General features: G+C 44.7%; 4 non-coding genes across 4 annotated transcripts; all 4 read left to right on the top strand.

Annotated features, from left to right (window-relative positions):
• Nucleotides 1–5,589: 5,589 nt before the first annotated feature.
• Nucleotides 5,590–5,899, top strand: LOC121006194. The gene has a single exon (XR_005780059.1). It is a non-coding gene; the product is annotated as a small nucleolar RNA U85 (small nucleolar RNA).
• Nucleotides 5,900–7,965: 2,066 nt separating this feature from the next.
• Nucleotides 7,966–8,265, top strand: LOC121006192. Its single transcript, XR_005780057.1, has one exon. It is a non-coding gene; the product is annotated as a small nucleolar RNA U85 (small nucleolar RNA).
• Nucleotides 8,266–9,417: 1,152 nt separating this feature from the next.
• LOC121006193 lies at nucleotides 9,418–9,716 on the top strand. The gene has a single exon (XR_005780058.1). It is a non-coding gene; the product is annotated as a small nucleolar RNA U85 (small nucleolar RNA).
• A 561-nt stretch (nucleotides 9,717–10,277) lies between these two features.
• Nucleotides 10,278–10,587, top strand: LOC121006195. Its single transcript, XR_005780060.1, has one exon. It is a non-coding gene; the product is annotated as a small nucleolar RNA U85 (small nucleolar RNA).
• The last annotated feature ends 3,661 nt before the right edge of the window (nucleotides 10,588–14,248 follow it).

Consider the following 14,248-nt stretch of genomic DNA (forward strand, 5'->3'; position numbering starts at 1 on the left):
CCCATTGACTTTCAATGTAATTCAAGACGGATCCGTTTTGACAGACTTTTTTTTTTTTTTATGAATAATGCAAACGGATCCGTTCTGAACGGATACAAGCGTTTGCATTATCGGTGCGGATCCGTCTGTGCAGATACAAGACGGATCCGCACCGAACGCCAGTGTGAAAGTAGCCTTACTAGAAATAACACTATACACACACACAAAGAATATATATAGTGGTCTGAGGTTGCAAATACAGGTAGTATGGTAGAAACAGGATTAAACAGAGCAAAAAGTCAGTTTACCAGATGGATGAGTCCTTGTCCCAGGTTAGGGGGAAGGGAAAACACCAAATACACACCACAACGAATAGACAACAATCTAGGCCTCAAAAGCTAAGGAAGAGGGATGGTGACCTCCTAGTAATCCCTAGGCCTTTCCCTAACTCCTGCCGGTATGAGCAGATCCTGATGGTGGAAATGCTCATACGCCGGATACCTAGGCCCTGCTAAAATTGACGAGCCCTAGGATAGGTAGCAGAAGACAAGACAGCTGGTTCCTTCCAGAATGAAGGAACCTGCGTCTCCCTGAGGCCTAGAAACAACACACTCCAGACAATAAGAAACCGCGAAGGCAACAAGTACTTAGCTTAGAGAAGTATGGAGAAGCAGGAGATCCAAGCCAAGCCAGCACTAGCAACTCCAAGCAGTGTGAGGCGGATCTAAATAGAGCCCCATCACTGATAACGAGCAGAACCTGAGGAGAGGTGAGATCCTGCCAAACAACAACATGCTAAGAGGAAAACAGAGAGACCTGTCAGATAGCCTCACGTGCAGCAAGTCTATCCGATCTTCTCACCTCTGTCACGGGAGGGACCGTGACAGTACCCCCCCCTTCTACGGGTGATCTCCGGACACACAGGACCGACTTTATCAGGTTGCGCCCTGTGAAAGGCCTTCACAAGGCGACTGGCATTCACGTCGGTCACAGGAACCCACATTCTTTCCTCTGGACCATAACCCTTCCAGTGCACGAGGTACTGAAGAGATCCACGAAGAACACATGAGTTCACTATCCTGGCAAACTGAAACTCAAGATTAACATCCACCATGACAGGAGGGGGTGGCAGGGATGACGGTTCAGCAGGTTCGACATATCTTTTCAGCAATGATTTGTGAAAAACATTATGAATCTTCAAAGCCTGCGGAAGTTTAAGATGAAAAGCAACCGGATTAATAATGGCTGAGATCTTGTATGGCCCAATAAACCTTGGGCCCAACTTCCGATATGCCTTGGACTTTTCCTGCCATTCATCAGCGCAGGGCGCAGTATGGACGGCACAGGCAGCGCACTGACTGTAGGCAGCTATTATAGCTAAATGATAAAGTACAGGGGAGATAGACTATGCCGGACTGTAGTATTCAGGGTAAATAGCCGTGTTGGCACTTTCCGATAAATAAGTGGGTTTTGAGTTACAGTTTGGGCACTCGGTCTCTAAAAGGTTCCCCATCACTGCCCTAGACCATGCTGTGCCGTAGATATGGTGCATCTTGCTAGCTGTCAAAATGCTTTTCTCCACTTACTCCTGCTTACCAGTGATGGTCAGTTCGCCAGCGAACACATGCGGGCTGCCATCTTTAGTAAGGTAGACTCACCCGTCCGGAGATGCACAGGTAAGCCCTTACCTGTGCCGGGAGCCGGTCTGAAATCAAACGCAGTCACCGGGAGCAGGCAGTTCAGAGAACAGCTGCCGATGGCAGGCCGCATGGGTTCGCTGGCGAGCACTGCGAACTGACCGTCACTGCTGCTTACATTTGACCATTAGCCATGAGCACTCTTCCGCCTAAAAAAGCGTCAGGTGTGGTGCACCCTGTGCCATAGAAATGGTTAAGATTTCACCAAAAAACAGACTCAAGGACCTTATGCCTATTTCACACTGATGAGTGCGGTCCTGGTAAAACTGTCTGTGGGCGCAGTTCCTGGACCGACTGGGGGTCCGCTGACCCGAACTGACTGCATCATAGTGAGTTATGTCGGTCTACTGTCCTGTACGTATTTGAGCAGGGGCTCATTTTGCATTTCTGGGGCCTCAAGCAAAGTTATGTCTTGGGGCCCCTGTTGCACCTCTAAGCTCCACCATTCAGCTGAACTGGCGGTACGCTCACCTGTTTTAGTATGCCAGCACGGGCCCCTTAATCTCTGGAGCCTCCAGCATTTGCTTGGGTTGCGCAGTGGGGCTGGAGCATGTATAAATCACCGGTCAGCTGAAGCGCGTCCATCCAGGGAATGCGGCTGTCACACGGACCGGTTTTTGTGGCATTAGTCTATGTCAGCCAGCATCCGTACGTTTTCTGCGTCAGGCCCTGGATCCAGAGAGGAAGCGGACCTGCAGAAAAAGAGGCCGTGAGGGGGCGAGCGCCATCCATCCTCATTATGATCCTGTACTGCAGCGTACAATCTGCAAGGGGCTGAAATAAAACCAAAATTGTATGAAAAAGCCCAGCTGAATGCATTTTTCAACAGGTTTGGGGGTGCGGGCCCCATGAGCATGCATTCCTTTCCCAATTCTACATAAAAAAACATATCTACAATAAAAAATAAACATATTAGGTATCGCCATGTCTGAAAATGGCTGAACTATTAAAATATTTTTAAAAAATTCCACGCCGTAACAGGAAAAAAATGAAAAACACACAATTTCCCATTTTTTGTTACCCCCCCCCAAACAAATTGAATAACGATGATCAAAAAGTCGTATGTACCACAAAAATGGTACCAATAAAAACTACAGTTCATTACGCCAAAAACAAGCCCTCGTACAGCTCTGTAAACCAAAACAGAACAAATGTAAAGAAAGGTTTGATTTCTTCAAAAGTTTTAATTTTTTTTTAAAAGTAGTAAAAAATAAATAAAAAGCTAAAGAAGTTTGGTATCGCTGGATTCGTATTGAGCTGCAGAATAAAAACGTCATGTCATTTTTAGCGTACCGTGAACAACGTGATTTCAAAATCCGAAAAAACCTTGGTGGGATTGTGTTTTTTTTATTTTTATCTAACCCCACAAACAATTTTTTCCTTTCTTCCAATAACAGAAATCGTAAATTAAATGGTGCCGTTAAAAAAAGTATCTTGTCCCGCAAAAAATAAACCATCATATGGCTATGTGAACAACAACAACAAAAAAAGTTATCACTATTGGAACGTGTGTGGGGGGGACGAAAATGCAAAGCAAAAATAATAAAAAATTGTCCTGGTACTTAAAGGGTTAATGTCTAGTGAGAGCTTCAAGTTTTCTAGAAATTATAGAACTTTTATTACCCTTGATCAGCCCATCTACCCATGCAAGTGCCTTATTGGGTATTCTACCTGCCAATCATCCCGCTTTGGCCAATGAGGCTTCAAGTAATCTCCGCTACACTACTATTTGCTTCCTGCTCCTGTCAATCTTCAGTTCTGCGGTACGATTGGACGTTTTGTCGAACGCTGCTATTGGTCAACCCCCTTCTTATTTCTTATAGCTTCACGCGCTTGTCAATCTCCAGTTCTGCGATACGATTGGCCGTCTTGTCGAACGCTGCCATTGGTCAGCTTCTTGTTATATTGCGTGTTGCTATTGGCTGATTTTGACCGCCACCTCATGAGGCGTCCGCCTTCGCCATTGGCTACGTTTTGGCGGGTGGAGCAGATTTGAAGTCGTCGGTGGTTACGACTTCCCTACTCGGTGCTCCTGGTGGACATTCCCGACTGCCTCACCTGGAGAGTGGACTGGAGACGCCTCAGGTAAGTAAGGTCCATTACCTTGTAGAACCGCGTGTTCTCTGCTTTTGTGGAGCTGTTGATCCCACCATGGCCTGTCCTGGCATTACAACCTTGTTTCGGGCTCCCCTCTATGTCCAGACCGGACCGCTGAGAATTACAGTGGGTTATTTTACAGCCTTTTTTAGACGAGGCGTTTTTCATAGCAGTGGGTATTGCGGTATTGGTAAGTGAATGACTTATGGCATATCGATTGGATGAGCTGTAGATGTCAGGAGCCCACCTACCTTTACCTCCACTATTTCCTAAGAACATGTGGTTTCTGAGCCCCTGGAGAAGGTGCAGGGCCCTCACCCTGGGGTGTATGGCAGTGGCCGAGCGTGGAACGGGCTCCTGTTATATCAGGAGGGGTGCAGGGCCCTCACCCTGGGGTGTATGGCAGTGGCCGAGCGTGGACCGGGCTCCTGTTATATCAGGAGGGGTGCAGGGCCCTCACCCTGGGGTGTATGGCAGTGGCCGAGCGTGGAACGGGCTCCTGTTATATCAGGAGGGGTGCAGGGCCCTCACCCTGGGGTGTATGGCAGTGGCCGAGCGTGGACCGGGCTCCTGTTATATCAGGAGGGGTGCAGGGCCCTCACCCTGGGGTGTATGGCAGTGGCCGAGCGTGGACCGGGCTCCTGTTATATCAGGAGGGGTGCAGGGCCCTCACCCTGGGGTGTATGGCAGTGGCCGAGCGCGGACAAATTACTTTGGCACAAAGCGCGTTTCTTTGTATATAGCGGGCGCAGTGACTGGGATGGCGACCAGGATGTACTTTGTTACCGTGCCTGGTTCCGCGGAAGGGTTACATTCACTTCAATGGGTGTGCAAAAAAAACAAACCCGGAGATTACTCTGTGTATGTTCTGTTTCCTTATGGCCGTTGCACAAAAAACATAGAACATGTCCTGTTCTTGTCCGTTTTGCGGATAAGGATAGGAATTGTTACAATGGACCCACAAAAAAGGGTGCAACACGGATGTCGCGCAGATGTCGTCTATTTTTTGCGGACCGTGTGCTCGAGCCCTTATCCTGAGCATAGGTCATCAATATTGGGGGCGTTTAGTGGTGAACCTGGATATAACCGCAAGATGTGGGCACCGGCTGTGTGCTCCCTGGACCCGTTCACTTGAAATGGAGTGGTGTTTCTGTCCACACCGCAAAAAAAATACATTTTTTATTTTCCGGTTACTCTGTGGACGGACCACGGACCCATTCAAGTTGAATGGGCCTCGATCAGTCCCGGCCGCCGCACGGATGTAGCTCGTGCATTGGGGACTGCAAATTGCGGTCCCCAATGCACGGAACGGTTGTGTGCATGAGGCCTAATATTGATGACGTATCCTCAGGGTAAGGGCTCATGCTCATGGTCCGCAAAACACGGGTCCCCAAAACAATAGATGACGTCTGTGTTGCATCCTTTTTTGCGGGTTCACTGTAGTGATGCCTATCCTGCCGATTTCAATAATCCTATCATACACAGTAAATGAGTAAAGGTTATATTTGGGTTCAGCCCTGAGCCTGGACAACCCCTTTAAACACCTCGTAAACCCCTTTAACGCCTATCGCTAAGTCTTTATTTTTCATTTTTCGATTTCAGACTCCAGAAAAAATGCTTTTAATAGCTAAAGCTAGAATTCTATTCAAAAGGAATGTGAAGTATAAGGGCCGGACTCGGAGGGCTTGTCCAGTTATTTATACCATTTCCTTGAGAAATATTTTCAGTACAGTTTTTAGGAATTGAAAGCTGGTAATTGGTTGCTACGGGCAGTATTGCCATGATTTTCTGACTATTTTGATGCCCAGCATCTTCTGCCATATGATGAGCTCAAGGCAAATGTGAGTCCTCGATCCCCTGGGTACGTTCTCTGCTCATGACCCCCGGTCTGTAATCTTGGTGGTTGTGGAGGAGCGTTTCCCTGCCGCTGTAAGGCCAGACCCACAGTATCTTCTAATGGTGGTCTACCTCAACTTATAATCTAAACTGCCCATCCAAGTATGATGGTGCAGATAATGAGGAGACCTACAAGACGGGCTCTGACCAAAAGGGGGCTGGGCAGGGGTCATCACTCACAAAAAGGGGCTAGGGCAAAATGATCGTGACTCTTTGGTAATCTGATGGCAATCATTTGGCTAAACTTCTTGGTTTTGTCCTCCAGTTAATGGAGTTTAGTGTGCGTTATTGATTTTTATGTTTTAGCATCCTTTACAAATGACCCCGTGACAAACCCTGCCAGTCAGCTATTCAGCAATGGCAAAAAGCTGACTCCACTAACGGTGTGTAACCTTGTCTTCCCTCTTGTGCAGGCCTCCACCATGTCGCTCCAGTTTAATATCCCTTTGGCCTTTAAGGACTTGCTGAAGAGCGAAGGAGTGGGCCAATATGTGGTCCAGGAGGTGCTGCCTGTACGACAGCTGACCGCTGACCTCCATGGTGAGTCTTGTGCTGCTTTACTTGATATTTTCCATATGTTGCGGCGATCCTCCAATCGAGAGCTCAGACATAATATACAAGTCACTATCTAGAGTAGAGGTAGATTGCCGGCAAGTTATTTTCTGCCGATCTTGCTGCTTTGTAGTTCAGACTAAGGCTACTTTCACACTCGTGTTTTGTGCGGATCCGTTCAGGAGGGATCTGTTTGCAAAAAACACCAGTGGCCTCCCTATCCAGCTGTTTGCATAGACACATAGGTCTGGTTCACTTAAAGGGAACCTGTCACCGGAATTTTATATATAGAGCTGAGGACATGGATAGCTAGATGGCCACTAGCACATCTGCCATACCCAGTCCCCATAGCTCTGTGTGCTTTTATTGTGTAAAAAACCTGATTTGATACATATGCAAATGAACCTGAGGTCGTGTATAGGACTCATCTCAGGTTCATTTGCATATGTATCAAATCGTTGTTTTTTTTTACACAAGCACACAGAGCTAATGGGGACTGGGTATTGCAAATGTGCTAGCGGCCATCTAGCAACCCATGTCCTCAGCTCTATACAAAAAATCCCGGTGACAGGTTCCCTTTAACTAAAACAGTTTTTTTTCTTTTGTTGATCCAATGCTTCATTCCTGAGTTTATACTTTTTCTTAATATGCAAATTAGGCTTTTAGTGCAATAAAGGTTTGTACTTTTTGCTCTTTTGAACCCAACTCCGTGCTTTTCTGTGGCCAGCCCTTCTCTTGCTGCTTTGATTGACAGGACCATGGCCACTGAACGGAGTGGAGCTTGGGATCAACAAGAGCTATGGTGATGCCCTCATTGCACCAATGGCCAAATTTTTACATGGTAAAAAAGCATAACTTGGGAACAGAGCCTTGGATCTCTTAGTGATGGGCTGATGTCAATGGATGTGTTGTAAGTTAAGGCTCCATTCAGATGTCCGTAGTGCATTGCGGATCCGCAATACACACGACCGGCACCCCCATAGAAATGCTTATTCTTGTCCACAATTGCGGACAAGAATAGGACATGCTCTATTTTCTCGCGGAGCTGCGGACTGGAAGATCGGGGACTCACTCCAGAAATGCGGAGAGCACATAGTGTGCTCTCCATCTCTTCCGGCCCCATAGAGAATGGAGTCCACACCTGTTCCGGATAATTGCAGAATGGATGCGGACCCATTCTACGGAGGTCTGAATGGAGCCTAATTCAGTCCCTTTTTAACTTCATAGAGAAACTATAGTATATTGTGGCAGGTCTCCAGGTGCTGGGTCCCTTGTATTAACTACAATGAATGAGACTTGAGCTCTCCTCTTAGGCTGGGTTCACATGTTTTTGTCTTACTTTAAGCCTATACAAAAATGTTAAACAGATGCCTTACAGTGGAATCCATCACCATAGTTTCATTGTAAAAAAAAAAGTAATGTTTTTGATGGACTCTGCAGGATGGGAAAGCTTAGTGTACTATTGCATCTCCTCCACCAAAGTATGTTAAGCAAAGGACAAAAAAAACGTTACCTGCCCCCAGCCTTGGTTATACATAGTCTTATTCTGAGTGTCTTATTTTGACAGCATATAAAGCCGCACTACGGTCCCAGGGTCCCAAATGTGTTATACAGCACTTTGATTCACTATACAGCATCCTATAGTAAGTAAACAGTAAATTACAATATAAAGTCGTTCATTCTAATTCATGCCTACTGATGGAGTTAAATTATTGAGGTTTTTCACAAACTTTTACCCCTCCTGGCCATGTGATGAGTCCAAGGCGAATGTGACCCCTGCATCCTCTGGGTAGGCCCTTTGCTCATTGCCTTTGGTCTGTAATCTTGGTGGCTGTGGAGGAGAGTCTCGCTGCCGCTGTAAGGCCAGACCTACAGCAGCATTTACTGCTGGTCTTGCTCAGTTAATCTGCCCTCCAGAGTGTGATGGCGGAGCATGAGTGGACCTACAGGATGGACCGTCCGCTGAAGAAGGCTGGGCAGAGGGCATGACTCGCTGAGAGATGGTGCAGAGGCATGAGCACATATCTTTGGTAATCTGATGGCTGCTTGCAAAATGTCTGTTCTTTGTTCTTCTGGTTTATTTTTTTTATTTTTTCTATGGTCTATAGTTCTTTACCTTTGCCTGCCTATTTGTTACCTCTGACAATTAAATTTTTACTTGGCTTTGGTTAAAAATGGAAAGTTAAAATAAAAACCACACTTTGGTTTGCTTCTTGCAGCCATTTCCGCTCGGTGGATGTTGCCCTGAAAGAAGACTTGCTTGAATTGCTCGTCAAAGGTATGGGACTCTCTCGAATAGCAGCTCAACTTCAAGAGCATGAGATGTAAGCTGCCATTTTCCCAAAAGTTGCATTGCCTTACTGTACCCAAAAAAGGAAGAAAAAAATGAAGTTGGCTGCAACTGAATTTGTATTAGTATACCCAGAACAAACCAGAGAAGCAATTACACTTGCATCTTTAGGGTCAGCTCACATGGCAGATTTTTTTAAAAACTTTTTTTCTTTTGCATGTGTAAAAAGGAAGCAACTGCTGACTCCCATTGAAATGAGAGGCAGTTTACAGGCGTAATACGTGCAAAAGTGTCATGTGTTGTGAACTGACCCTTACTTTTTCAAGTTGAATAGGTTTCTGTCAAAAGATGAAGCCTTAGGGAGTGGCTGCTGATCAGGTCTCTTACTCACCATTTAGCTTTTCATTGATTTTCTAGCCAATTCTCAGCATGCAAGCGAGCTTCCCTCAGTCCTGGAAGATCTGTCTCTGGCTACAGCAGAGCGTGATCTGCACCTGAACACCCTTAAGATGAACTGCTTCCTCCTCTTGCATCTGGTGGAGGCGTTTGAAGTAGAAACTTATAAAGCTGCTTTAGGGAATGTGGAGCCCAGTGGGAAGGTACTGAAGGACCATACTTAAGACACTTCTTCTCTGTACCTGCTTTTGCTCACTTTTTGTTTTGTGTTTATCAGGGCAGAAAGGCAAAGTCCAAAGCAGATGGCTTTTTGTGGGAAAACGAAAGGGAGAATGTTCTCCAAACCATCACACATCTGCTTCAGCTGGATATTCGGCGGCTCTGGAGCATGTCGCTGATGGAGGAGGAATTTATCAGGTTTGTCAACTTCTATTTTTATTATATTTATACTTTCCTGTACATAAACTCTCCCACATCACTAGGTGTATAAATCTGTATCTTTCGTCTTCTGCTGTGTGATGAGTCCAAGGCGAATGTGACTCCTTTGTCCTCTGGGTTTGACTTCTACTCATTGCCCTCGGTCTGTAATCTTGGTGGCTGTGCAGAAGGTTCTCGCTGCCGCTGTAAGGCCAGACCTACATTGGCATTTGTTGCTGGTCTTTCTCGGTTAACTTCTGCTCAAGAGTGTGTTGAAGAATCTGAGAGGACCTACAGGATCAACCGTGGTCTGGAGAGGGCCGAGCAGAGGTCTTTACTCAATAAGAGGTGATGGGGAGACATGAGCACATATCTTTGGTAATCTGACAGCAAAGTAAAAGTTTTTACTGTGACATTTTTTTTAACCGGTGTTTTAGCTAAAACCTGCCTTTGTCCTCAGTATGGTCACTGGTTGCTGTTACAAAATGATGGAAAATCCAAGTATTGGAGCTCTGAAAAATAAGTCTCTGTGGGAAGCTTTATCGCATCTGCTTGGTGTGGCTGTGAAACGCTCAAATGACACTCTGAGTAAGTAAAGGAGGAGAACAAACACTTATGTACAAGGTCCTTCCGAGTGTAGGGTTAGATAGAACTACCTGCCCTGTCATAGTGGCTTCGCCTCTGGTCTGTTAGCGCTAGCTGGGACTGTGATTCTATAGTTAGTAATTTTCTGGAATCCTATTGATGACAAGAGAACATCCGGTGACTACAGCAAAAAGCTGCAAGCATCCTGGCTGTGTGCAAACTATAAAATATTTTAAATTTGCCAGTTATTTATACCATTACCTTCAGAAATATTTTCAGTACAGTTTTTAGGAATTGAAAGCTGGTAATTGGTTGCTATGGGCAGTATTGCCATGATTTTCTGACTATTTTGATGCCCAGCGTCTTCTGCCATATGATGAGCTAAAGGCAAATGTGAGTCCTCGATCCCCTGGGTACGTTCTCTGCTCATGACCCCCGGTCTGTAATCTTGGTGGTTGTTGAGGAGTGTTTCGCTGCCGCTGTAAGGCCAGACCCACAGTATCTTCTAATGGTGGTCTACCTCAACTTATAATCTAAACTGCCCATCCAAGTATGATGGTGCAGATAATAAGGAGACCTACAAGACGGGCTCTGACCAAAAGGGGGCTGGGCAGGGGTCATCACTCACAAAAAGGGGATAGGGCAATATGATAGTGACTCTTTGGTAATCTGATGGCAATGATTTGGCTAAACTTCTTGGCTTTGTCCTCCAGTTAATGGAGTTTAGTGTGCGTTATTGATATGTTTTATCATCCATTTAAAAGTTTTATAACAAAGCAAATTAGAAAAATTATCCGATGACTTCCAGAGATTTGCCTAAAATTAAATGGGTTTTCCAGATTATAGATATTGATGTCTTAACCTTCTGATAGGTCATCAGTATTAGATTGATGGGATCTGACAACCCCTTCCAATTACTTGTTAGCAGCCTCTGACATACCCACTGTTCAGCTGATTGGATGTGGTGCTGAATTGTTCCCACAAATTTCATTGATTACCTATCCTAAGGATGGGTCATCAATATCTTTAAACTGGAAAACTTTCAGCTGTACCCAGGTGGTGGATCATTTTGAGAATCCATGCATTTCTGTGTTCATGTCTTAAGCCTCTGTTTTGTCTTTTAGGTGTCAGTGTGAAGGTGATTCAGCTTCTGCAGCATTTTGAACATCTGGCTCCGGTGCTGGTCCATGCAGTGACTCTCTGGGCCACTGAATATGGAATGAAACCTTTGGTTGGTGAAATCATGAGGTGAGCAGCTGTACTGAACTGAAACACTTGATTCACTTTCCCTCTGTTACTTAGACTGGGTACTGGCCTTCCTAAAAGAGACCCAGTGGTGTGCCTAAGGTGTTTAGTAACCTGAGTGAGTCCTTTCTTTAGCACCAACTACTTTAACATCCATGTTTAAAAATAAAAGCAATTACTCATCTTGTCCTGTTCCTGATGATCAGATCACCTCCAGCACTCCCCTGCTGGCACAGATCGTGCTGCAGCGCTGTGTGGGAGGAGTGCACAGGCAGATTCCTGGGCTCCTACACCGGCCGGCAGAGAGCCTGAGGAGGGAAAGCGTGCAAGCTGAGAGGTCAGTAAGTGGAAGTACTGACTGTGCCCCGCCACACTTGCAGTGAGCACTTCCATCTGTATTGATTGAAGTGTCATTGCATCTGGCACCCGGGGCACACTGCCTCCTTGGCAGGCCTCTGAAGGGACCTGCTGTATATGGAAACTTGGTGGCAGTGCTCTGTGAAAACAATATGAAAAGTATCTCCCAGGGAATGGATCTCTTTCCTTTGGAGATGCCTCTTTACACATTCCTCCTTGCTATTAATGTAATTGCTAGACTAGGGTGTTCTGACAACCTATTTTAACATATTGGTATTTTTTCAAACACTATTTTACAGAAAGATTGGACAGAAGTCATGCCAGGATCTCTCCCGGGAAAGCTCTGCTGTGAAAGCTATACATATGTTTATAACGCAGCTCTCTGAGAGGATTCCAGCTATCATGATGCCAAACATAATTGTTCTTTTAGATTTCCTGAATGCTGAGGTAAAATGTCATGCATTAAGGAAAAAAAAACATGCATTGCCCTAAGTAGTGCAAACTCCCTAAATAAGCTTGCTTTTTGTAACCCTTAGCCATACATGATGAGGAATGCAGTACTGACTGTAATGGGAGAGACTGTTATTCGTGTCCTTAGTGGAGACAATCTGGATGAATCTGAGAAAAACGCTAGAGACAGTTTCCTAGACACTCTTCAAGAACACATACATGATGTGCACACTTTCGTTCGTTCCTGTGTCCTGCAAATTTACAATCGTATTGTGCAAGAAAAGGTAAATAGCATTGTTTGGAATGGCTACATGAAAACTATTGGTTCTTTTAGGGCTAGTACTGCTTTATTGTAGTAATACAAACCTACATACTGCTGGTAGGTAATGTTTGAAGGCTCCTAATGACTTTGCTGTTAGTAAATGGCTGCTTATCTTTTCAATGAACATAACATTTCAATTGATGGGCTGTCCAGGCATGGCGCTTGTGTTTTAACTGCTGTCCAATGGGTGAGGTGTACTGATTGGGGAATCTTCTCTATTTATTTGTATGTTGCCTGCCTGTAGAAACTTCACTTTCTTCCAGTTTGTCGTCGTGTGTTTTTTTTTTTTTTTGGGTGATATCTTAACACCGTGCTTGCCTTTGTCTCAATGGTCTGTTTCTCTTCTAGGCTCTACCATTGTCTCGTTTCCAGTCAGTAGTCACACTAGTGGTTGGTCGTCTGTTTGACAAATCTGTGAAGGTCTGCAAAAATGCCATACAGGTTCTTGCATCTTTTCTTGCCAACAATCCTTTCACTTGTAAGGTAAGTTTCCAATACACAATCGTAACACGTACCCGAACTTTCAAAAAAAAGTCAGCATAATGGCTGTGCTAGTTTGTACATACAATCTTAACTGAACAAATTAAAAAATTATTTTTCTCTTGGGCTTCCCTCATGTCTTCAGCCTATTTATTATCTTCACTTGTACAGCTAGATGCATTTCTCTCAGAAGCAGGGCTGGCGGCTCCTTTTTGAGGAAAGGGGCAGCTTGCAAACAGACTGGTTTTTAACCCTTGTATGTCTGAAACAGCTGAACATTTTTAATAAATGACTTTAGCCCCAAATTAATCAAATGCGATCTCAAAGAAATGCTCCTGAAGATATACTTGGCCTTTAAATATTCCACTAACTGCAGATGACTTCTGTTTCATACCTTAATAGTGCGCCTCAAATGATACTTTATCATACTGATAGCTATATGTATTTGTATGCCACTTGCAATTGTTTTTTGCTAGCTTTGAGTTAAAAAATAAATCTTCATCAGATTATTTTGGTGGGTGGATTTTAATGGTTTGGTTCATTCCATTGACTAATAACGAAAAGCTACATTTGAATGAGAGCTGATAGATTATGTGTAATTATCTTGCAGCTTAGCAGCACTGACTTGAAAGGTCCTCTAGAAAAAGAGAAAAATAAGTTCAAGGAACTTCAAGATAAACAGAAAAAGAAGCCACCAGGTGTGTCCTTATTCCCAGGCACCTAATGTCCCTTATGTCATAGTTTCCCCATATCCTGTGTTCTGGTTTATTGCCCCTGACCATAGTGTAACCACTTGCGTTTTAGTGGTAGTCATCTCTGCAGAAGAGGAGTGGGAAGCCATGCTTCCTGAATTGCAAGAAACCCTGGATGCCCTGGAACAAGAGGAGGAAAATGGAGATGAGGATACTGAAGTGGATTCTCCCCAGCAGCTTTGTGAGCGTATCCTGGCCCTCTTAAAGAGCACCAGTTACAAGTAAGTGTCAGTAGATGTAGGAAGGCTTTAAAGGTTTTCCTAAACGGTTTTATGCTTACTCTTTCTTTCTGTTTTGCAGAAATGCCATCCGCCTGGTAAAGAAAGGCATAAGTCTTTTCCCAGAAGATCCGCTGTTTTCAGTGGAGCAGGAGGAGAATGCAGAGTTGGTGTCCATTTTGGAGAAAGTCTTTACAGGTATTGAAATGGATAGTTTCTTCTGCCTGTTCAACTATGCTACTAAATTCCTTACTACACAAGTGTTAACGGGGCTTTCAGAGATTTTTATTAACTTTGCACGAAGCAGGTGACAGTATAAAATAAAGGAAAATAACTTTTTTATACTGACTTTAGTATCTTTTTATGATTGTCTTGCCACTAAAAGCAGTGCAGCGCTTCAGTAACCGGGTCTGACCTACACTGTGGACAAATGCAGTTTTAGGGCTTGTAAAACGGCTAATTGGCAGGAGTGCCTGGAGAAACCCTTGCCCATCTTATAGTGATGAATTGGTCAT

This window comes from Bufo bufo, chromosome 6 (assembly GCF_905171765.1).
Source record: "Bufo bufo chromosome 6, aBufBuf1.1, whole genome shotgun sequence".
NCBI lineage: Eukaryota > Metazoa > Chordata > Amphibia > Anura > Bufonidae > Bufo > Bufo bufo.